This window comes from Nuphar pumila, chromosome 11 (assembly GCF_984573655.1).
Source record: "Nuphar pumila chromosome 11, dmNupPumi1.hap1.1, whole genome shotgun sequence".
NCBI lineage: Eukaryota > Viridiplantae > Streptophyta > Magnoliopsida > Nymphaeales > Nymphaeaceae > Nuphar > Nuphar pumila.
The window spans coordinates 40,663,487-40,686,444 of record NC_143259.1 but is presented as its reverse complement, the minus strand read 5'-3'; positions in this window follow the sequence as shown (position 1 = coordinate 40,686,444).

Below are 22,958 nucleotides of genomic sequence, written 5' to 3'. Positions count from 1 at the left end.
ACATTTTTTAAATTATCGTGATATCAACTTGACATGCACCCAATGAAACCACTCTTTATATTTTTTATATAATTGTGTATTATTTTGTAACGACCCAAACCAAGGCCTCTCGAGCCTATGTTCGTGGATGTTAGTTTCTAGAAAAATTTACCAAAACAACCTCAAAACCAAGTTTTTTTTTTTAATAACAAGAAATATTGAAGGTCACGCCAAACTGAATAAAAATCATCATGACTTTAAATTAATCCATATCAAACCATCTATCAAAGTTTAAGGTTTAAATATATATTCAACAATGAACAGAATGTAGAAACAAAACCAAGTATTTCACATTACTTCAAGTTATTGCTAGCCAAGTCACGTCTTCTTCGCTGCAGCGTTTCTTGATCTTACAATTGTAACCAAGTGGGGGTGAGTATAAAACTCTGTAAGATTTAATTTACAAATATAAGACATGATCGTTACAACTGTAGTGAGCTCTATGCTCCTAATCTGAGTTTAGTGATCTAACTAGTACACATGTTTATGCATTTTATTCTTCTTTTTTACTTGTTTCCTGAAATCATTTTGCATTCCTTGAGTAGACATTCCCTAAAATCATACTATATACTAATCAGTTATTCTGGAAATAGCCTCCTGGGGCATAGCAACCCATGTAGACAACTCCAGAGTCTACGATGTTGGCCAAACATATGAACCACTCCATAAACAATACAGTCAGAACCGGCCTAGACTATAGACTTTCAATCGTTGCACCTTTGCTCATCGGTTGCAAGCCGAAGAACCCAATATGTCCATCGGTAGCTAGTCAAAGAGTCTGGAGGGTTATACCTACCCTAAGGTGTTTGAGGAGCTATGCATGCCCTCAAAGTGTGTAGTTCATGTTACTTCCTAAATGTGTCTAATAGGCAATATTTTTAATATCTAAGGATTACCTAAAAATTCCTCAAAAATTTCAAGCACTGGTGAGGTGCATACACCTCTAACAAAGCCCTAGACCATGTCTTTTCTATTAGAGTTCTTTATCACTCTCTGTATTGTTACTCTAGGTGTATTATTTCTTCCATTTCCTTTCCTTTTCCAGTATTAGTGTATTATACAGTTTTAAATGTATATTCACTAACTAGTGTTCAGCATTTAATCACATATACATGTTATAGTTCTAGGGATAACAATTTGTCACAAAGACACATTATCAATTAATCACTCTAAGATACTTACAATATTACTCACAAGGTATAAGTGTGACATTCTCAGAATAAATCATTTTTCTAAGAACCTTGCGACTCTACTTCTTTTTCTCAAAGCCTAATATTTCTTTCCATTTTTTGCAATATATTATATGTATCCAACCATTATCCTCATTTCTACAGTAAACGCATTCATGATACAAGTCATATCATCTGCTAACATTATGACATGACCAAGTATTAAGATAAACATGTAATATGAAATATAATTCACATGTAGCTTATTAAAACATCAGAAATATAAATTCTTAAACATGCAATTCAATTGATTTATTTATTTACATGAAATAATCAACATACATTTAAAGTACATGAAATCACATAACAAGATGCATTTATGAAAAAACATGTATCTTATTTATCTAGGGAGTTATTTACAAATATTCACTTACCTTGAATCGCTCAAATCTCAAATTGAAGATCAACCTTACACTTTTTGCAAATCCTAATATAAAATGAGTAGAAATCCCAACAATCACTAAAAATATCATTACAGTCTCTGCTTATGCAAAATTATAAAAAATACCCCTAAGCCTCTTTGCCAAACTCTGATATCAAACTCTTAGAGTTTGTCATCTTTCCCTATGCCAATGGATCCCTCTCGAAAATAGAATTTTAAGGGTCCAAAAATCACCTGAATCTGATATCAAGGTGAACAGTTATGCCTGATTTACTGATTATGCATAATAAAGGCAAAGCAGTCTTTTCACCTATCCAACGAGTCTGAATCTGGATAACAGAATTATGAAAGTTTTATCCGGCCCTCTAAGTCTATTTTTTAGTTCTAGATCCGATTAGACTCGGGTCTGCATCCTATACATATACTCAAATCAAGTATATATACAACTTATTTGTTACTCCTAACTAATTAAGTTTGGTTGGCCTACTGGTTAGGGGTAGTTCTCTTCTTACGAGAGGTTGGGGGTTTAAATCTTAAATTTTAACCCCCACACTCTCATATATATTCCTTTCTTTTTGTCTTTTCAAAGTTTCTGAACCTAACCTTTTAATGAACCTAACCTAGACTCATCTTGGGTTGGGTTCAGTCTTAATCTTACATTAAACCTAACCTAGACCTAGCCTAGTCTAGGTTTAATCTAGACTAGACCTTCTTACACTACAACAAAGCAGTAGATTAGCGACGACCACATTCCGTCGCTAACATGGTTAGTGACGGATTAGCGACAACGAGGCGACAGTATGCTTACGTCGCGAATATTTCGACGCTAACTGGCGACGGAATTATTCCGTCGCCAGGTCCGTCGCTAATTGCGACGGATTAACGAGCGCTATATTTCGTCGCCAATCCGCCGGTACTAAACGGCGACCACGGTTTGGTGACGGATTTACTTCCATCGGTATGTCGTCGCTAGATTAATATGAATAGCGACGGATGGTTCCGTAGCTAATCCGTCGCAAACACGAAAAAAAATTAAAAAAAAAATTATTTGAAAATTAAATACCGAGAACTGTACAATTTCTATTTCTTGTACAATTTATATTTCCTGTAAATAAAAAACAAACCACACAAAAAAATTCATATAACAAGAATCTACAACAATTAATCGTTCCATCTTAAAATTAAGAAGTTTAATTATTTACAATTCAACAATTACAATTAGGAAACATAAAAAAAATAGAACTTCTTCAACACAGTCCTCTAATCATCGCCAAGATTTTGTGCGTGTTCTTGTTCATTGTCTTTATCTGTCCCTTCAGCTCCACTACGCTGATTATCGCTAGCAGCCTACACAAGAAAAGAACAGTCAGTATTGATAAACAAAATATAATGAAATAAATTACACACTATATGTGATTCTATCATGTGTGATCTAAGGCAATAAAAAAACTCTATATGTGATTCTATCATGCTCATATGTGCTCTAAGGCAGACAAAAAGTTATATATATATATATATATATATATATATATATATATATATATATATATATATATATGATTCTATCATGCTCGTATGTGTGCTAAGGCAGTCAAAAAATTGAATATGTGATTATAGCATGTTCATATGTGTTCTAAGGCATCTAGAAAAACTCTATATGTGATTCTACCATGCTCAGATGTGCTTTAAGGCAGGCAAAAAACTATATATGTGATTCGAGCATGCTCGTATGTGTGCTAAGGCAGTCAAAAAATTGAATATGTGATTATAACATGCTCATATGTGCTCTAAGGAAGGCAAAGCAAAAAAATTTATATGTGGTTCTATCATAAATGATATATAGCATGTTCATATGTGTTCTGAGGCAGTAAAAAAACTTTATATGTTATTATAGAATGCTCATATGTGTGCTAAGGCAGTCAAAAAACTGAATATGTGATTATAATATGCTCATATGTGTTCTTAGGCAGTCAAAAAACTGAATATGTGATTATAGCATGCTCACATGTGTTCTAATGCAGTCAAAAAACTTTATATGTGATTCTATCATGCTCATATGTGTTCTTAGGCAGGCAAAAAAACTTTATATGTGATTATAGCATGCTCATATGTGCTCTAATGCAATAAAAAAACTCTATATGTTATTATAGCATGCTCATATGTGCTCTAAGGCAGTCAAAAAACTGAATATGTGATTATAAAATGCTCATATGTGTTCTTAGGCAGTCAAAAAACTGAATATGTGATTATAGCATGCTCATATGTGTTCTAATGCAGTCAAAAAAACTTTATATATGATTCTATCATGCTCATATGTGTTCTTAGGCAGGCAAAAAAACTTTATATGTGATTATAGCATGCTCATATGTGCTCTAATGCAATAAAAAAACTCTATATGTTATTATAGCATGCTCATATGTGTTCTAAGGCAGTCAAAAAACTGAATATGTGATTATAACATGCTCATATGTGTTCTTAGGCAGGCAAAAAGTTATATATGTGATTCGATTATGCTCATATGTGTTCTAAGGCAGACAAAAAATTGAATATGTGATTATACCTGAGAGGGACCTGGAATCGAAGATCCCCTATCCTGAACAGCGGCCTTGATCTCATTTCGGAGAAAGGGGGCGACGGTGTATTGGAAGTATTTATTCAGTGATTCATTAATGATATGGCGTACATTATCACCGGAAAGAATAGTCGGCTGCTTGGAGCTTATGTCGGCGCAAGAAGTCGGTGAGCCGTAACTGGAAGAACCAATAACTGGTGAAGTGTTCATATTACTCCCAAACCCGAACACGCGATCTTTTTTGGGTTCACCTGCTGCAGTCACCCATGTTGTAGGATCAAATGATGGATGCTGAGTAGCGTCATCGCCATATCGCTCTACCATCTGTTGCTCATATGTCTCCTACAAAATAATGTTTAAAGTATTCATTAATAATTAATGATAACATTATGATAACTTGCATATATATTGCAATGATTATTAATAGAATTAATACATACCGTTGTCGTTCTCGCCTTCTCTGATACGAAGACTCCCGTGGTCTTCCGTTTATGTGTTTCTACAAACACATCCTTATATGGTACACTGCCTCCTTTTTCTGCTTCCTGCGAAGTTAAATGACAAAAGATTTAGTACACAAGTTTGCAACAATACTTATAAAATTAATATTATATATTGATGAGTTACCATTTTCTTTAGGTGGCTCCCAAATGTCTTAGATCCACCTGTGTGTAGATGGGCTTCGGGCATCTTCGATCGATTTTGTGCAGCCTTCGCAGAGCGATTTCTAAATGCATCTCCCGCCCACTTATCGCACATTTCATCCCAGTAATCTCTCCTGATAGTAATAGGACCTTGGCCCTTCCACAGTAATGGATCATCTACTACGCCAGATGCTTTTTTTGCTGCAGTCTTTATAGTGTGCAGCATGTCTGCAAATTGATTGGCAGCCACCTTCTGCCACACCTTCCTTGCATCATTTTCTTCCACCGTAGTTGCGAAGCGATTCGAAGCCTACAAATATTTTCAGAAAGTTAGTAGACATTGCTTAAATAAATTAAATATGAAACACATTAACTATGAGGAACAACTGTATACCATGAATGAGGACTACAATCTATCTAACACCTCCTTTGGGTACTCTTTCCATTGAGCAACTGGTCCTGGTAGATGTTGAAGAAGTGAATTCCTAATCTCCCGTACTACTTCTTGTGGCTCAAACCTCGTGCTGCACATGAATTGTTACACAGTAAATATCAATATAAAATATTTAAAAGATATGCAATAATTTAAAACAAAATACTTACGGTCGATTATCGATATACACTATTTGAATAAGTCTTCTTGTGTCAGCCTGAGAAGACCCTATTTCCTGTGTTGGCTGTTGACTTGTGTGATCAACTGGTGTAGGTGGGTCGTGTACAGGCGCAACATCATCTGTAAAAAAATACATTAGAAATTCTCAGAATGCGCATTTGAACTAATCAAGCATCCAATTAGTTATATGATATACCTATCACAAGAGCCCGTGAAGATGAAGGCTGAGCCTGGCTACTACTGGATGAACGATCACTATAACCTCCACGAACCATATTCTAACAAATAACATATGTCATACAATACATTCAAATAATTCACATCAAGTATTACAATGCATTCAAGTCATTCACATCAAGCATTGCAATGCATTCAAATAATTCAAATCATTCACATCAAGTATTGCACTAATTCAAATCATTCGTTGCATAAATTATAATACATTCAGATAATTGAAATCATTCACATCAAGTATTACAATGCATTCGAATCATTCGTATCAAGTATTATAATACATTCAAATAAATTTTTTAATCATTCACACCAAGTATTGCAATACAACTCACATCAAGTATTACAATGCATTTAAATAGAGGTTTGTAGTATAAGATTTTGCTCACTAGCTTGAGAATTCTTCCTCGTCACTAGTTTGACTTTCTTCTTCTTCTTCATTATTTGCCCATCCACTTGGTACATCATTTGGATCATATTCCTCTATGAATGTTTCATCGGCCAATGGAGATATGACATGCATATCATGCGCAACATCGTGACCATAAGCGAAGTCATAGACATCATCTGATTGATAGTAATCACTGTCTTCAGCTAACTCATCTTCCTGTAACTGATCATACTCGGGGTATAGTTTGGATTTCACCTTGCAAACTGCCCACCATTCATTTCTATCTGACTTTTTTATACTCGGATATGAAGTATAATAAACTTGTTGAGCTTGCGAGGCTAATATGAATGGTTCATATGTTCCAAACCTGGATTTATGATTCACCTCCACAATGCCTGAAGCTTTGTCGAGTCTTGTTGCAGTTGGATCAAACCAATGACACTTGAATATCGTAACCCTGTTATTCATGCCTAAGTAAGTCAACTCCATTATTTCCTCTATAACATCGTAGTAATCATGTTCATTTTCACCGTAGCTGCTACCCTTGACACACACGCCACTATTTATCGTTGATTTGTTTATACCGTAGTCTTTTGTATGGAATCGATAACCATTTACGATATACCCGTTGTAGCATTGCACAACTTTGGTCGGACCATTTTCTAAATCACATATTCCTTGATCTTTAACATCACCATGGCGAACCTACGCACAAACATAAACAATGATTGTGATCACGATCAATTAAGTAACTTAGTGTTGTTTATAAGTACAAAATTTATGTTAGCTTCTTTACCAACTGTTTCAACCACTCCACAAACTTAGTTTCACATTCTTTTTGTACTTCTGCATCAGTGAGATGTGAAACTTTGCTTTGCAACTCCAAATCAAATCGTCTGCAAACCACAAATACTTATATTACCGAGCCATGTATCCACATATAGAACATAAAAGGATTTATAATTGAGTTGCATATACATATACTTACTCGATGTATGGGTCGATCGCTGAGCAATTAAAAAGAATATAGATGTGTGCTGCATCTTGCTCTCGATCTGTCAATAGCCTTGATCGGCAACTACCAAATGCATGCCCAAGTGGTTGAAATATCGACAGCTTGTCAGCTACAGTTACTTGTTCTCCATCATCGTTACGAGGCGGGCATGTGTAACGTGTTGGAATATGAGGTTCGAAGTACATAGATGAGAAATTTGAAATCTCTTCTAAAGTGTACGCGTCACAAATAGAGCCTTCTACTCTGGCTTTATTACGCACCTTTTTTTTTAGGTCGAACATGCATCTGACAATAATATACATTTCAAATTTTAAATATCTGTCATTAAAGAGACAAATATAAAAAAATATATACCTTTCAAATGGGTACATCCATCGATATTGCACAGGGCCACCAACCCTTAGTTCATATGGCAGATGTATGATCAAATGTTCTATAACATCGAAAAATGCTGGCGGAAATATCTTTTCTAGCAGACAAACAGTGGTGATGACAGAGTCCTTGAGATTCTTTACATCTGATACAACGACCTTCGATACGCACAATGTTCTGAAAAATCCGCTCAACTCAGACAATACCCCCCATATAAGTTTGTCTAACATATCATGGAATGCTAGGGGTATCAATCGTTGCATAAAGATATGACAATCATGGATCTTCAACCCATATAATTGTCCATCGTCAATCTTCACAGCCCGAGCAATGTTAGAGACATATCCATCTGGAAATCTCAGTTGTCTCAACCATTGACATACATGTTTTATTTGATCAGGTCCGAGCACGTACTTCGCCTTTGGTTTCAGTACTTTGCCATTATACTCTTTGAGTTTCAATTCTGGTCTTTTACATATTAATTTTAAATCCATACGGGCCTTCGGATTATCCTTTGTTTTTCCTTTAATATTCATTACTGTATTGAACACATTATCAAACACATTTTTCTCTACATGCATCACATCCAAATTATGTCGTATCAATAGGGTCGGCCAATACGGTAGTTCCCAAAAAATAGATTTTTTGTCCAATTGTGATCCTTCCCAAATCCACGGAAGGGTGTAGGATTGCGGGCATCTGTTAATACATCTGGAAAGTATCGCAATCTTCTTAGAATCTCTATGTCGGACAATCTTGAGGATGGACCTTCCGTTTCAGTTGTGCCTGATTTAAATGCATTCTTTTGACGTCGGAACGGATGATCGCTGGGTAGAAATCGACGATGACACTCAAACCAGCAAGGCTTTCTTCCATGCCTCAATCTAAAAGCTTTGTAATTCTCCATGCAGTACGGACAAGCCAACCTCCCATGTGTGCTCCAACCAGATAACATACCATATGCAGGGAAGTCATTGATTGTCCATAGAACAACGGCCTTCATGTTGAAATTTTGTTTTTTGTGGGCATCATACGTGGTAACACCGTCATCCCACAGTACTTTTAGTTCATCAATCAATGGTCTTAGATATACATTAAGATTTTGGCCAGGTGAGGTCGGACCAGAGATCAACAAAGACAAGAAAAGATTTTGACGTTTCATACACAAGCTTGGTGGAAGGTTGTATGGAGTTACAAATACTGGCCAACATGAGTATGGAGTTGATCTACCCCCAAATGGATTAAATCCATCTGTACATAGACCGAGTCTAACATTTCGCACTTCCATTGCAAAGTTCTGATGAGTACGATCAAAGTGCTTCCAAGCTTCAGCGTCAACAGGATGCGTGATCTTGTTTTCATCGTGTCGAACTTTATTTGCATGCCATCTTATGTGTTTAGCTGTCCTTGAAGACATATACAATCGCTGCAATCTAGAAGTGATAGGAAAGTAGCGGAGCGACTTGTATGAAACTTCCTTTGATCTCGTGCTACCATTGCCTCTTGTCTTTGGCTTGAACCGAGGATGCCCACATGACGGGCATGATATGTCATTTTCCTGATCCTTGAAATACAACATGCAGTGATTTGGACAAGCATCAATCTTTTTGTAACCCATACCTAGAGCGTTGACCATAACTTTCGCACGATAGAAATTTTGTGGTAATTTCTCATCTTTGGGCAACATACTCTTCACAATCATGCACAAACGGTCAAAACATGATTGACTCAAATTATACTCAGACTTCAAATTCATTAGTTGAAGAACTGCAGACAAAATAGTATGACTCTCATAACCGTTCCAAAGTGGCTCATCAGCATCTCTAAGTAAATCATAAAATCTACTAGATGCATCGTTTGGTGATTCTTCATCTACGACAATTCTTACATCACTAGAACTCATAGCAGAACCCAGTTCTGTTCCTGCGGCATCAAATATCAAATCCGTATATGGATTATTGTGCACCACATTCACCCGTGCATCAAAATCGTTTCTAAATTCTTCTCCATGAAACATCCAGTTCTGATAATCACTCACAAAACCCTTCCTGTATAGGTGATGTCTAACGCTATGAGGTTCTACAAATCGATTATTCTTACAAATCTTGCAGGGACACCTAATCTGACCTGTAGGATCCACTGTACTGACACTTGCCGTTGCAAATTGAATAAAACTGTCAACACCATCCATATATTTATGCGATAACTCATTGTCCACTATCCTACGGTACATCCATTCATGGTTTGCAGTCATTCTGTCGTATGATGTTACAAATAGTATCCTAACGAATTAAAAAAAAACAATCAGAATGCTACGATGAAGAAAATATCAAATTTATCATGCAATATACTATGTCAAACAATAACAAGAATTTTGATGCATGCATTAATAACTTAATATTTTCATGTGCAAACTATTAATGACACGATACAATCATTTGAAGCATGCTTTTATTATAAAATTTCACATGGAAGTCAAAATCAAATTGAAAGTAACTACATGCAAGCATGGATACAATTATATCAAACATTGCAATACATCATAATCATTCATATCAAACAAATGGCAAACATGTACCTGCAGCAAACACACTTCAATATCTCACTAACTACTACCATGCTTAGCATGGACTTCGTACTCCAAAAATAAGAACACTTCCATATTCCTACATTAAAATCATGCTCAGCATGATCTCCGAACTCCAACAAAGCAACCCTAAATATCAACAACTAAGTGAGTGTGTGAACAATAAAGTGTTACATCTAATAAATTAAATAACATGTGATACGCTTGCATCACTTACTCATCACGGGTATTTACCCGATTTGCATTATTTTTGTCATTTACTTACCACAGGTGGCTGAGCACGAGTTGGTTCCGTTGAAAAATCTGCACAAAAAAATGCAGTTTTAAAAAAAACTCGCCACAAAAAAAAGGAAGTTGTTCCGGCAAGGGGTCGACTCCCCTGTTGTTCCGGTAGAGGGTCGATCCCCTTACGGAACATAGGGGGTTAACTGACCCCCAGCCTTTCCGCCAGTGAGTTGACCCCCTGCCGGGGTTGACCTGCCAAAAAGGCAGGGGGTCGACCCCCTGCCGGGGTCGACCTGCCAGAAACGCAAGGGTTAAACCCCTGCGTTTCCGGCACGGAAGAGGGTTAAACCCCATGCCTTTACGACAGGGGGTCGACCCCCCCTGCCGGAAACGCAGGGGGTCGACCCCCCTTGCCGGAAACGCAGGGGGTTAAACCCCCTGTCGTGCCGTAAAGGCAGGGGGTTTAACCCCCTGTCGGAAAGGCAGGGGGTTTAAACCCCCTGCCGTGCCGTCATCCCTTTACAGCACGGCAGGGGGTCGACCCCCCTGCCTTTCCGGCAGGGGGTCAACCCCCCCTGCCGGGGTCGACCTGCTGGAAACGCAGGGGGTCGACCCCCCCTGTCGGAAACGCAAGGGGTTAAACCCCCTGCGTTTCTGGCAGGGAAGGGGGTTTAACCCCCTGCCGGAAAGGCAGGGGGTTTAAACCCCCTGCCGTGCCGTCATCCCTTTACGGCACGGCAGGGGGTCGACCCCTCTGCCTTTCCGGCAGGGGGTCAACCCCCCATGCCGGAAAGCACGGCAGGGGGTCGACCCCCCATGCCTTTCCAGCAGGGGGTCGACCCCCCATGCCGGAAAGGCAGGGGGTTTATCCCCTTCTTGAAACGCGTAAGGCGGGCGAACCTGTCTCAGGCGAGGCGACGGTCGGTCGGCGGGGCGACGGCTCGGGCGGAACGCGGGGCGGCGGGCGGCGGCTGAAGGCGTCGGGCTGCGTAGGGAGGGCGGGAGAGAGGAAACATGAAAAGAGGGAAAAGGGTTCTGATCAGATTTACGCGAAAATTAGCGACGGATTGGCGACGAAATTATTCCGTCGCTAAGCCGACGTAAATATATACAACTCCTTAGCGACGGAATATGTTTGTCGCTCACGGCGTCGCTAAGTAGCGACAGAAAAATACCGTCGCCCCATCCGTCGCTAACCGCAGCATGTTGTTGCGACAAAACTGGTCCGTCGCTAAGCCGTCGCTACGTAGCGATGGCTTAGCGACGGACCATTTTCCATCGCTACATCTGTGAATATCACGAAACGTAGCGACGGATTAGTGACGGTCGCTAAGCCGTCGCTAATTGGCGACGGAAAAATGTCGTCGCTACTATCCGTCGCTAATTAGCAATTTTCTTGTAGTGTTAGTTAAGTACATGACTCTTCAACTTGGATCCATATCCAAATTTAATCTAATATGGATCTCAAACTGGACAGAGATTCAGTCTCTGTTTCATATACTGGATCCATATTCGATATGATTGATTTGAACCCAGTTCATTCCGAGTTTGGTACAAAATGGAACCAAATCGATCCAGTTTGGATTTAGGTCTGAACTGAACCCAAACCTGATCCATTCTAGATTGGTCCAATTGGATCCAAATCTGATCAGGTCTGGTTTGGTCCAAGTGGATCTAAATTTGATCTGATTCATAATAGGAAATCGAGATAGTCATTGTCTCAGTTTTCTCTATATATATTTTATTACTTTTAACCACACTCGATTTGAAACTCACCCAAACCAACTTGGTCTGGGTGTGGACCCACTTGACCCGATTTGGGTTTTGCACCCCGACCTAGGTCTTGGCTGACTCAGTTCGGTTAAAACCCCGACCAAGTCAGTTCAGGGTTTCCCATAAACCAAGATAGCCTTAAGTGTGGACTAGACTCAGCCCAGGTCTTAGCAGCCTGAGATAGAGAGCTCTCTGTCTTGCCCCTCTTATTTTTTTGGGCACGACAGAGAGCTTGACTCCATTAGTAAGCTAACACAGAGAGCTGAAAGCTCTCTGTCTTGCCCTACTCACGTGACTCAGCTTGGTCTAGGTTTGGTCTTATAATCGAGCCAAGACAAAGAGCCAAAACACTCTCTTTCTCGCTTCTCTTTAGACCCGACTCGATTTGGGTTCACCCAGACCGAGTTGGTCTTATTTTCAACCTGAGACAAAGATTTTTTAGCTCTCCGCCTCACCCTTCTTTGACATGACTCGATCTGGGTCATCCCAGACTGAGTCGGTTTGCATCCTAGTTGAGTGCTCAGAAATTTGACAGAACTCGGTATGGGTTTATCCAGACAGAGGCGGTCTGATCCACGGGCTGAGATAGAAAGCGATCGACTCTCTGTCTTGCCTTGTTTCTGTGACCAGGCTCAGTCTGGGTGAATCCAAACTGAGTTAGTCTGTCTCAACGGACCAAAATTGTAAAACCCAAGCTTTTCTTGATAATTAAAATGAATAAATAATGGATTATTGATGCAATTATGGTTACCATTGTGACTTCTTGATTTTCTTGATTTTAAATTATTATCAAACTAAGTCTCAAGTTATGAAGAACATTGTAAGAACATTTATAAAATTTAAAATATGTGGACCAAACAAGAAAGTAAATGATTTTAGACTATGGATTTTGGATTTGGATTTAATCTCATTAGACTGGACCCATATGGTCAAACGCTCTGAACAACATCATTATTATTTCAATAGAATATTCAACAGATCAGTGGCTCATCTATTAAATCATATTCAACCTTGATGTTCCTCATTTTGAGGGCATCAAAATCGACTATCTACATGCCAAATTGGTATTGATTTGAGCATTTTATCATCAACCGAAATTCATGCCTAATTATAAGTCAAAAATTAACATTTTTTGACATCAACTAAATTTTCTTGCCAATCCAATTACTTACGATTAAATCTAAGACTACCACGATGATTTATGGTTCAAGGGCTATGAAATCAATTATTTAAACATCTAATTATGATGTGTCTTTGGGTTTGTAGGCCTCCTAGAAGGTTATTATATTACTAGAGCCCAAGCCAGGGTAAGAAGTTTCCATTTTTCTTCTCTAGCTTAATTAATTTCAAAATTTAATGAATTAAGACCCATAATTTATTTTCTTATTAAAAGAGATTAATAAATATTAACTTCTTATATTTGAGATGGGACTTTTGTCTAAGCCCATCTATAAATAGAGGGCCTCATGAGGAGGATTAACAAGGTTAGTTCTTTCTCCCTCTTTCTTTCTTTTTCTCTTCTTTTTTTCTTTTTGCTTTTTGCTTTCTCCCTTCTCTTAAAACGTCTAGAAGGTCTGAAGTAGGGTTGTGCAGCCATTGAACCTACACATACTTTAGTGGTTGTGGTGGTGTAGAGATCGAACTACCCAATTTTTTTATGGTTTTCATGATCTATCGATTTTTCAGGTAAGATTTACGTAGTAGATGCTTTTTGCGTGCATTAAGCATGCATATCTGAGTTATTTTTATTTCCAACTGTATATTTACATGTCTTAATCTTTTATACATATTTTCTTTGTTGAAGAAATCATTATTGGATTCGAAGAGGATGAATCATGAGTTTTTTCATAAAAATGATTTTGTGAAATATGCTTAAATAGGGTTCTTCATTGTTTTGTATTAGATTAAGTCATATCTTAATTATTGATGGTGTTATTCATAAGTTAATCCATATTGAATTTGATCAAATCTAAAATAATGAGATTTTAAAGGTTTTATGATCTTAAAAAGAGTTTTTACAAAAATATTTTTTGAGAAATCTAAATCTGTGATGATTGATATGTTATTCCTAACCAGTTTTGAAAATAAATTGATATCTCTTCGAAGATCAGCCCAAAAAATCTAAATAAAATCACTGTAATGATCTACGTATCTTGATCTTGAATTTAAATCTTGTTTTACCTGTTTTGGATTCATATTGAAGAAAAAACAATTGTTTTAACAAAGCTTAAGTTTCTGCCTCTAGTTACTGGACTGTTTTGACCCATATTTGATAAAAGATATAAATGCCCAAGAAAAATGACTCCAAATATTTTATAAAAATTTTGAGTGAATATTAGCACATAATAACCGACCTTGTAAAAAAGGTTTGGTAAAAAATGGTTTATATAAATTCCAAAAAATAGCTTAATTTGATAAAAATCTTGTAGTTTACAGATTATGGAGCAAAACTCTGTCAGAATAGGGTTTTGTAAAAGATTTTTAATTAATTATGTATTTATTATTTTTGAGATCTGTTTATTGGGTTGTATTCTTGATAGGTACATATAATCATGGTAAAAATATCATGATTTTATATGCGCTATGTTATTCCTGACAGGTTTTATAGAAATGGGTCAACATGGATTTGAATTTTCCTAAAGACATGCTTGTGTTTATGTAGTAACATGTTTGGACCTTATAGTTTTAAATATATCTCTGACATGTAGTGCATATTATCAGTGTTTATAGACCCTATTGAATCAAAAAATAATGTGTTAGATATGTAAAAAGATCTTAATGAAGACTTATGTGAATTGTATGTGTAAGACATGGATCAAATTATATTGTCTTGCAAATAATTATTTTGATTGATTCCAAAGGCAAGTACTTTTGTTATATGATTATTTTCAGTATGTTAGTTTATCAAATCACTGGATACATGCTTGATTTAATGTATATCTGATGATTTCTTTGTAATAGAATTAAGACTCTGATTTCTCAAAAATCGATTTAGGGTCTTTGAGCTTTTTACTTGATTTTGATGTGTCCAAAGGCATATGTCAATGAGATATGAATGTTTACAAGTTTGTGTAGCATGAAATGAATTAAGTGAAGTATATTCATCTTGTTTAAGCATGATTACAATCTCCATGATCATTTTCTATGTGGACATTTGATATCATAAGTATCATCCATCTGTATGCATTTAATGGTCATCGCTATATCTTGGCTTCACTAAATACTTCACCAAGGGGGTCGAAGTCGTGTCCTTGTCTCAAGTAGAAGGTCAACATGTAGCGTCAATCATTTACAAGAACATTGTGTGCCATTTTGGGGTACCTAAAGACCTTGTGAGTGACAATGGTTCTCATTTCAAAAATGAGAAAATTATGAAGATGTGCAAAAGGTTTGGTATCTCCCAGCATTTCTCGACCCCCTATCGCACTACCATGCGTACACCCACCAATGCCACTCCTTTTGAGTTGGTATATAGAACCCAGGCTATGTTGCCTCTGCAAGTGCAGCTACCCTCACTCTGGATAATTGTTGCTCTAGAGATCATCTTGAAGCTCAGTTGGAGCTTAGATTGACAAAACTTGATCTATTAGATGAGAAGAGACTCTTAGTCGCTGAGCACACTAAGAAATATCGTAGAAGGATTGAGCGTCGCTATACCAAGCATGTGATCAAGCGATCTTTCCAAGTCAACGAGATGGTCTTGAGATTTATTCACTATGTGAGACTGCACTCCCTGAGGAAGTGGCGCCCTAACTAGGAAGGACCATATGTTGTCAAACGAGTCTTACCTGGGAATTCATATCGATTAATCAACCCAGATGGAGTTGAATTATCTGATTCAGTCAATGTAATGTACTTGAAAAAGTTCTACTATTAGATTGAATTGTCTTGAAAAAAAGAGAGGAAAAAGTTTTAAAAATTTTCTCCTTGCCTTGAGAAAATATGTCTTCAGAAATATGAGATGGAAAAATAAATTGTGAAAATCTGAAATCTTGATGCAAAGGTTATCCTGAGAAAAGAAAATGGTGGTGAAGCATAGTTACTTGAATCATTGCATGATGGTTAAGGATCTCTAGAGGCGAATCATGAGAAATTACAACTAGATATCCCAAAGTGCTAAATATAAGACCATATAGGACTTCCTTAGGTGATCTACTATGAGCTTAAAAACAAAATAAAGTCACCTACTGCTTGGCCATGTTTCTCAACCTCCATTGGTCGGTCCTAGGGAATCTCTAGTCACTAACTTGAGGTGGACTCCATCTAGTAGCCAAACCAACTGAAAGGTAAATAAGGCCAATAGGGCCAATGAGTGAAAATCATCTATCCCTATATGAGAAAGTCTTTTGTCATACCCCTATACTTGGTGATTACAGGTAATGTCATCATCTGATCATAGGTTCAGGTGGAAATAGCCTTAAAAGCAAATGACCCAAAGTGCCCACACGCAAAAAAGTCAGGAAGAACCAAAGCGGTCACACGTGAAAGAGTTGAAAAATCATTCAAAATCCTAGGAAATTGGGAGGTCAAAAGTTGGGAAAAGCCATAAAGGGTGAACTAACTTAGGGTGAACTGAGACTTGTCTCCAATATTTTTCTTTCCCAGAGACGTGAGAAGATCCTTGGGGTACTTTTTCCTAATTGGCAGCCAATAGAGTCTTAATCTCTGAAAGACCAGATGTGGCAAGCAGTACCACAAATATCTAATTATAAGCTCCTATGACTAGTCATCTCCTGATCCTAGCTAAGATCCAATGATGAAGGTAGTGGTTGATGCCAAACCATTTTATTTTAGATCTAGGATAACTTTGAGAGAAGGAAAGAATATCAAAGTAGTAAAATTTAAAATCTCATCAAGAAGTCATGTCAGATTAAGGCAATCAGAGGTACGAAAAAAAATATAGAAAAATAAATTTTCTAGGAAAGCACGAGTGTGTGTTTACCATTGTAAGATTGTCACAGTCTCGAAGGTGATCCTTGTCCTTAGTAATAACATCAATTCATATCATCATCATCAATCATTCTCATTCATACATAATTCAAGCATGAAAGCATTCATATATACAAACCAAGAAGAGAGAAAAGAGAGAGCATCTCATATCATTTCCAAAACCATGAATGTACAATCACAAAAATCATGTCATATCCTGCACAAGAGAGCAAAAGAAAATGAAACTAAGGGGCCTCTTGTCTTCAGGACTCCCTAACTGTCTTTGACTCCTTCCTTTGACTCGTTAATCACCCAGGGGGTCACCACTCTCTGGACTGGTCTGTGCCTAGTGGTGTATCATGTCAAGGATGATAACTCCGATCACTCTACTCTGCTATATGTCGATAGTGGTGGTCGTCCTCTCAAAGTGCCTACCACAACTGTAGGGACTCGCACCCCATGAGCCTTCATCAATAGCAGCTCTCACAGAAAGCCTCGTTCCCTCTCACAATATTCTGCATGCTTCCCCTTCTGCGAAAGATTTCCAAAAAATAGTGTCAGTGTCTACAAAAATTTTTTGACTTGTTTTCTAAAAGTGTCTAAAAAAAAGTGGGTCTACAAGCATGAACAAAGGGTGATATCTATATCACTATCCTAAGTGCTAAAGACCTACATGCCTAGACTTGCAAAAGGTAAAAAAGAGTGAAGAGGATATCTCATAATCCAAGTCTGCCTGCAAGTGTGTCACCTCAGCCTAAGTAGCCATTTGACCCTCTACAAAAGATGTGGCCCGCACCCTCTGGGCCTCCTCCAAGGTTGACCTCAACTTAAACATAGTCGACCACAACCCGATCATAGTCACCCTCAACTCTTCAAGCTCAACCCGCTGAACCTCAGCTGTAGTGGTCTGCTCATTCAATGTATCCTCCAGGCTTCGGATCCGCACCCCGTATATCTCCCTCTCCTCCTACTAAAAAAGAAAAAAGTCAACAAAGTCAATTCAATGATCAAATCACAAGCAGTAAAGCAAAAAAAAAAAGTGGCAAGAGCAAGAAAGAAAGGCGTACCTCCAAGCCTTAGGAAGGTTGTGAACCAGACCCGAATCGTAAGCGTCGACAAGCCAACTCCTCATCCTTTGTTTGCTGAGGACGCTCTCTACAACATTCTGGTGTCTCTCTCAACACCTCTTCATAGGTGAACACGTTAGGGTCAACCTTTGCCTCCTGATCACCCCTAAAAATTGTCGCTTCCTACTCAGGGATCTCTTCTTTCCGCTCTGCGGTTGTTGCCTCAGCTCCGTCCTGGCCCAATCTGCAATAAATTAGGCCAAACTATACTGAAGAGTACCACCTCAGGTACTCCTCGTCGTCCTCTAAATGCTCTCAAGGTGTTGCTTATATCACCCAAGCTTCGCAGACCTTCCAATCATTCCCAGTTTCCATCATCTTCGCAGCCCCTGCCTCGCTCCAAGGTATAGCGAAGAGCCTCTTGCTTGGTGGTACAATCAGAATGCTCTGTCGAAGGCTGAACTATCGCATCACTCTGTCCAGATAGTAGGGCTTGCTAATACTGTCAAATACAAAGACTCAAGGGGCATGGTCCAGCAAATGAGCACCCAATAGCGATTGCTCCTCCTCTAAGGTGTAGGGCCTCCACACCACCTGAAAATCAGAAAAGCTAGAAAAGTCAAGTCAAAAGTAGGAAAGAGCAACAAAAAACAACAAGTTTGAAATGTCAGAAGAAAATCTACATACTCTGGAGTGATCCAATGAATCTATCTCTATCCGAAGGACATATTGAAGATGCTTTGTTCATCCAGCAAAAGGGAACGCCCACCAAGCTAGTCGAGGGCAACCGCAAGGAGAAGGAAGGATCATCTTGGTAACATGGATCCACATGTATCACCACAACTAAGCAAAAGAAAGGCCAGATAAAATCCATAAAGGGCCAAAAAAGAAGAGAAGTATCAAAAGCAAAAATTTCATACCTCTATCAAAAGGGTGCAACCCATCAGTGAATCCATTGTCCTCCTCAACACAAACTAGCTCAGGTAAAAGTAAGTGTGAGCTAGGGTTCCGCTGCACCAATTAAACTGGGCCAGCTCCACCACGTACTCTATGTATTGAACAAGCACACATGTTTCATTGCCAGAAGAAAAAATCATGGCACTCATCAGGTATAGAAGGTAAGTAGCTCAATGAATATGAACAGAGTGGTGAACACCCTGCTCATTAGTCGTGTACTCTGTCTGCAATCGTGACATCAGGACCTTGTTCGAGGGAAGGTCCTGTCCCAAAGTCACCTGAAAAAGTTGAACTGGATCCTTGCCCGAAGTCACCATCGGATCATAACCCATCATAAGGCCCAACAAGTAATGGACCTCAGAAGAGGTGATGGTCATCTCGTCCCATATGAAATGAAAAGTGTTGGTCCCTCGCCTCCACCTCTCAGTCAGAGCAAGAACCAACTTCCTATTGGCAAAGGTCATCCTGCACCGAGCTAAGTGACTAAAGTCAATCTCATCCATAGCTGCCATCAGCTTTGAATCCTCATGCAAGTGCTAGATCTGTAGCAACTCAAGGTGCGACCGCACTCTCTTCTTTGGAATCACTTATATTTGACAGCATAGAAATTGAGCCAGAAAAGCATGAAGCCAAGACAAAAAAGTGTGAAAGAAGCCAACAAAGAATCATAAGCGCACCTATCCCACAATTGCCAAGCTGAAAATGTGTCACTCCTGGTCTGACAAAAATGTCAACATTGCTAGTTGAAGAAAGGAGACATTTGAGCTAGAGTACGTGGTGGAGCATCAAAATCTTGGTATAGTAAGCAAGATCAAACTTAGGGTGAACTTCCTCCCACCAATGGTAAAAAATGTAAGTACAATTCAGACCATCGAAATCCATCAGAGGTACCATATCACTCCAGCAAAAAGTGGCCATCAGAGGTACCATATGCATTCCACTCATTGGAGTCTGGATCCATATCCTCTCGTTTGTCCTTAAGAAACTTGTTGTTCATGGCCCATTGGATCTGGAAAAAAAAATGGTGTAGACACCGATAAGGATAATATATGAGCTCATAGCAAGGCCCCGCCAACCAGAGAGGCATGTGGCGAACTGGCACCATGAACAAAGGTGGACCAAAAGTATTCTTCAAATTTTGCAAAGAGGAAAAGAATTAGGAAGATAGTCGAAAGAAAGAAAAACAAGAAGTATAGCCTTACCACATCTCCCTCCTCCATGCGATAGAATTCGTGGGTCAATCCGAGGACGTCGATGCATGGGAAGATGTTCTTCTTAATGGTGGTCATTGCAGTAGTTCTAGAAAAAATTGCAAAAGAAAATAATTAAGAAAATAGTCAGTGTTGGTCTAAAGTGAAATAGAAGCTCTCAGGTTAAAATCTCTTCAGAAAAAGAGTTTATGAAAATTCATGATGTCGTTAACAGAGGGTCAGTTATCGTTAGCACATGCGACAAGTTGAGAGATTGTCGTCAACATTCAAGATAAGTTTCCAAAAGAAAGCCTGTGGAATCCAGTTGTCGTCAATGGAAAGAGAAACTTCTTTAATGTCAATGCAAGTTGTTGTCAACAATTCAGAAAGGTCCCTTAACGACAACCCAAGTTGTCATCAGCAGAGAAAAACCAGAATTCAACTCCAACAAAGTATCACCAGTAGTAGCCAGTTGTTGTTATTAGATTTCTAATGGCAAGCTAGGTTGTCATCAAGAGATTGCATGCATCTTGTCCATGTGTTCATGTATATTTCATGCATTTATGCATCTTGCAACTTTTTGCTAAACGCTTTTGTAATACAGAAAAGCCCTCATTGTCTAATCTCCTAATAGGTAAAGCCTACCCAGTCCTATCTTGAGATCATCCTATAGATAGATGAACATTAGGTTCATAGGTTTTCTCTCGGATTGATGGAACAATACAGAACCCAATTGATGAGCTAGCACACAAACCATCCCAAACCCAATTTTGTCTTAGAGGCATGTTTCTGAAAAGACTCCATTCTATTCCACTTTATTTTACCACATCTAAAATGTAAAAAATATAAAAAATGTCTTCGTCTTTTCAATGCTTTTGCCCCAAAAATCTTGTCTTTGTCTTCATCTTTTCAAAAAGAGAAGTCTTTGTCTTTTGTCAAAGATGCCAGTCATCTTCGTGAGATTCTGAGAGACAAGATATTTTTTTTGTCTTCGTCTGACCTCATTCAACAAGACCTTCCACTCACAACACTAAATTAAAGGGAGTGACCTCATGTAAAACAAGGTACTAAGCTTAGTCTATAGTTCAGTAACTTGGCCAGACCACTTTGCCTATATAGACAAGCACAACAAAAATCCCTGATGTTAAGTTGCGTACATGTCTTTAGCTCATGTCAGCTGTCAAGTTGTCTATATATCTTTTGTCAAAGATCTCTTTTCAAAAATACTTTGTTAGAGCCAACCTTTTGCTTTCTTTAAGCATTGTCGTATCTACTTTCTTTGTTACTGGTCGAGCTTCACATGCTCAATAACAAAGAGGGGCATCTATAGACACCTAATTTTTGACCAAAGTGTTTTTTCATAAAAATCTATGTCATATTGTCTTCAATTTGATTTTGGCCCTTCAAAATTACATTTTTCAGATTTTTTATCAACATGAAAATTGTAGAGGACATTCTTAGCTTTGTAATGCAATAAAATCACTTCGATATGACAATGTAGTGAAAAGTTATTGTCAAACTGCCATTTACTCTTCCTAACGACAACCTGAGTTGTCATCAACCCTTCAAGCATTGTCGTCAGAGCTTAAGAATTGTTGTCAACACTTCTCAGTTGTCACCCCTGACCTTGAGTTGTCGTCAGAGAAGAGTCTCTTTTTGGAAGGTGTTGTCATCCACCTACTTATGACAACCCGAGTTGTCTTCAACACCCATTTAATTGTCACCATTGTCCTCCCAACCTGGTGTTGTAGTTAGTATCTACTGCTAACGACAACCCAAGTTATTGTTAGTGTTGAGTTGTTGTTAACGTTGGTTGTTGTTAAGTCTAGTTGTCATTAATGCTCTGCCATCCTTTTTCAACACACCTCTTGAGCGGGATTTGCCTTCTCAGCCTTCCAAATTCGTATTTGAAAACCTCTCATTCTCAAAATTTGCTTTTCTTTGATAAAATATCCATCCAAGGCAATAAACCTTGGATGAATCTCAATCGTTTATTCAAAATAACCTATCTATGAACCATCCATCTAGATGAATCCTGGATGCACAGGAAACGTATCTAATTCGCCTAAAAACTATAAATAGAGAGTCAATCTTCCCTATTTCAGCATCTGGTTTTCAATCTCAAAACATTGTTACTCTATCAAAATCTCGACAGGACTTAACCTAACTTAATCAACCTACCTAGCTCACTTGGCCTAGCTGACTAACCTAGCATAGGACCCAGATCCCTATCTCACCCATCTTTTAGAGCCTATGCCTAGCCGAAGTGTTGTTCACACTCTTTTGTGCTTGTCGTCCGTAGAAAGGGCTACCTAAGCCCGAGGTCATATTTGATTCTTGTCTTAATATTTATTTTAGTTATTTAATATGTTTTATTATGTTTTGGATTGTCTAACATGTCATATTTTGTTTGCCTCATGTTCTTTTTGAGTTTTGGTGGTTCCCACCACCAAACTCACTTTTTTCTTATAGGATTTGCAAAAAGTATAAAATGTTGTAACACCACCTTTTCAGATATAACAATCGCGAGTTTCTGGTTAGGCTAATCTCTCATCATTGAAGGCGGAAATGCGCTTTACCTTGAAGAACGTACCCCATATCTTCTTAAATTCAGATCTGGTTTTCTGGACCCATGTTTAAAACAAATTTTTAAAGTGAAAAAAAAATTGTTTTTGTTTTCCAAAAATAATGGAGATCCACAACTATTAAATGCTCATATCTACAAACAAAGAAAAAGTTTGA